This window comes from Clupea harengus, chromosome 11, assembly GCF_900700415.2.
Source record: "Clupea harengus chromosome 11, Ch_v2.0.2, whole genome shotgun sequence".
Classification (NCBI taxonomy): Eukaryota; Metazoa; Chordata; class Actinopteri; order Clupeiformes; family Clupeidae; genus Clupea; species Clupea harengus.
In genome coordinates, this window is record NC_045162.1 from 27,277,170 (window position 1) to 27,280,479 (window position 3,310).

At 51.3% G+C, this 3,310-nt stretch overlaps 1 protein-coding gene across 1 annotated transcript in view; it reads right to left on the reverse strand.

Annotated features, from left to right (window-relative positions):
* Positions 1-3,310, reverse strand: part of LOC105893959 (neural-cadherin-like) — a 141,036-nt gene that overhangs the window by 50,110 nt on the left and 87,616 nt on the right. The gene's annotated exons all lie outside the window — the stretch shown is intronic.

The window sequence follows — 3,310 nt, forward strand, 5'->3', positions numbered from 1 at the left end:
GATGGGATCACTCACACCTCCAGTGTTTCAACAACTTGATCAAATCAATCGGAGAACAATAATAATGATCTACATCTCCAAATATATGGCTTATGCTGACCCAAGTAGTCTCCTGTACTTTGCGCCTGAAACGTTCTTTACTACACTTCTGATTTGACATTGTGAGGAACAGTTTCATTACAAACGCCATCAGACTGAAGTCGCATTAGCAGACCCAGGCCTATTGCCCTCTGTGTACCCTCTGCTAAAAGACCGCCCTATTGGTTTCCCAAGCAAATTACAGAGCAATCAAGAGTGACACCATCACACTTTCCCCCCAAAAGAGACTCCAGACGAGCCTTTTGGAAAGCCCTGCTGTCTACGTATTGGATTTGGACAAATGGCTCGTCATTAGAGTGGAATTAGCAGCTGAGTTGAATCCTGAGGAGTTTTTCGGTGATGTCCAGCTCTCTCAGAGAGGCGCTGGGGCCAGACAGCGGAGCTGTCTAATGAGCACACACACACTCCAACTGTGAGTCTAACGCCCTGAAGACACCGCCCCCGCACCACACACACACACAGACACACACACACACACACACACACACACACACAGACACACACACACACACACACACACACACACACTGACTTCCCCAATCCTGTCCCCCCCCCCAACACACACACACACACTAACTTTGGAGCCCTCATTACCCTCATCAACCCCCCACCCCCCACCCCACCCCACACCAGCCCAAATATACACACACAGGGGCTGGGAGAGCCCCAGGAGGGCCTTGTCGATGCTGCACGATTAATCAAGTAATTGGATCAATACAGAGGCAGGGAGAGCCGTCAGGCTGCTTGAAGGAAGCTCTCAGACATCACACTCCTCCGCTCCCTCTCCCCTCTCCATCCTTCTCTCCCTCCTTCCCCTATTCTCCTCTGCACTCGTTTTCTTTCTGCGCAAAAAGGCATTATTCTGTAAACGCATGGGGGGCTTAGAGGGGATTCTTTTCCGTTTATCCTGGGAAAACGCTTTAACAGATAGTCCATAATCTACTGAGCAATTAGGAATGACAAGCAGGAATGTATTGACTACAAAGAGGGCTCCGGGCGGTGAGTTTGGGAGGCAGGGGGGTGGGGGTCTTAGGGGCGGGGGTGGGGGAGGTGGTGGAAAGTTAAGGCTGGAGCAGAGTAGAGTTGCCTTGCCATTGCCTTGGATCCAGTGGCCCACCTCACTGCTGATAAGGGCAGGATGCAACAAACACACACACATACACACACACACACACACACACACACACACACACAGACACACACACACACACACACACACACATACACACTAATACAAAAATGCACAAATGTGGACATACACAAGAACACACACATATGATGCATGCATAGGCACGTACACATATACATGTTGCAGGGAGGAAGGGAAGACAACAGAGTAGAGAAAAGTGAAAGAAGAGGAGGAGGATAGAGAGGATGGCGTGCTGAGGAGAGAAGGGGAAAGCAGAGGATGGAGAGAGGAGAAGACAGAATAGGAGAGGAGGATGAGTGAGAGAGACTGGAGAGAGAGAGAGAGAGAGAGAGAGAGAGAGAGAGAGGAGGATGAGTGAGAGAGAGAGAGAGAGAGTGGAGAGAGAGAGAGAGAGAGAGAGAGAGGAGGATGAGTGAGAGAGAGAGAGAGAGTGGAGAGAGAGAGAGAGAGAGAGTGGACGAGAGAGAGAGAGAGAGAGAGAGAGGAGGATGAGTGAGAGAGAGAGAGAGAGTGAAGAGAGAGAGAGAGAGAGAGAGAGGAGGATGAGTGAGAGAGACTGGAGAGAGAGAGAGAGAGAGAGAGAGGAGGATGAGTGAGAGAGACTGGAGAGAGAGAGAGAGAGAGAGAGAGAGGGAGGATGAGTGAGAGAGACTGGAGAGAGAGAGAGAGGAGAGAGAGAGGAGGATGAGTGAGAGACTGGAGAGAGAGAGAGAGAGAGAGGAGAGAGAGAGAGAGAGGAGGATGAGTGAGAGGGAGCTGGAGAGAGAGAGAGAGAGAGAGAGAGAGAGAGAGGAGGATGAGTGAGAGAGACTGGAGAGAGAGAGAGAGAGAGAGAGAGAGAGAGAGAGAGAGAGGAGATGAGTGAGAGGGACTGGAGAGAGAGAGAGAGAGAGAGAGAGAGAGAGAGAGGAGAGAGAGGATGAGTGAGAGAGAGAGAGAGAGAGAGAGAGAGAGAGAGAGAGAGAGAGAGAGAGGAGGATGAGTGAGAGGGACTGGAGAGAAGCCAGATGTTCCCTCATGGGCACACTTAGCGCTGCGCTTTCATACGCATCCACTGAGCCTCTGGGTGATTCCCTCCTCTGAAATATTCATCTCCAGTGCCGGGCCCAGGGGCGAGCAAAGTGTGTGTGTGTGTGTGTGTGTGTGTGTGTAGATATGTGTGTGTTATGGAACTTTGTGTGTGGTGGTCGATGTGGATGTCAGACAGTGTGTGTGTGTATGTATATGTGTTTTGGGTGTGAATTGTTTTTTTTTTTTTTTTGTGAGTGAGAGAGAGACAGAGAGAGAGGGTGTGTGTGAGGGTGTGTGTGTGTGTGTGTGTGTGTGTGTGTGTGTTGGGGAGAATGATCAGGCCCTTCCTCTCCCACCCCCTCCCACCTCACACTGGCTCATTCTGCTGGCCCAGCCCTGATCAAGCTTCAGTAGAGAGAGAGAGAGAGGGTGTGGTGTTGTGTGTGTGTGTGTGTGTGTGTGTGTGTGCTGGCCCAGCCCTGATCAAGCTTCAGTAGAGAGAGAGAGAGAGGGTGTGTGTGTGTGTGTGGTGTGTGTGTGTGTGTGTGTGTGTGTGTGTGTGTGTGGTGTGCTGGCCCAGCCCTGATCAAAGCTTCAGTAGAGAGAGAGAGAGAGAGGGTGTGTGTGTGTGTGTGTGTGTGTGTGTGTGTGTGTCTGGCCCAGCCCTGATCAAGCTTCAGTAGAGAAGAGGAGAGAGAGAGAGAGGGTGTGTGTGTGTGTGTGTGTGTGTGTGTGTGTGTGTGCTGGCCCAGCCCTGATCAAGCTTCAGTAAGAGAGAGAGAGGGTGTGTGTGTGTGTGGTGTATGTGTGTGTGTGTGTGTGTGTGTGTGTGTGTGTTGTGTGTGTGTGTGTGTGTGTGTGTGTGTGTGTTGTGTGCTGGCCCAGCCCTGATCAAGCTTCAGTAGAGAGAGAGAGAGAGAGGGTGTGTGTGTGTGTGTGTGTGTGTGTGTGTGTGTGTGTGTGTGCTGGCCCAGCCCTGATCAAGCTTCAGTAGAGAGAGAGAGAGAGAGAGAGAGGGTGTGTGTGTGTGTGTGTGTGTGTGTGTGTGTG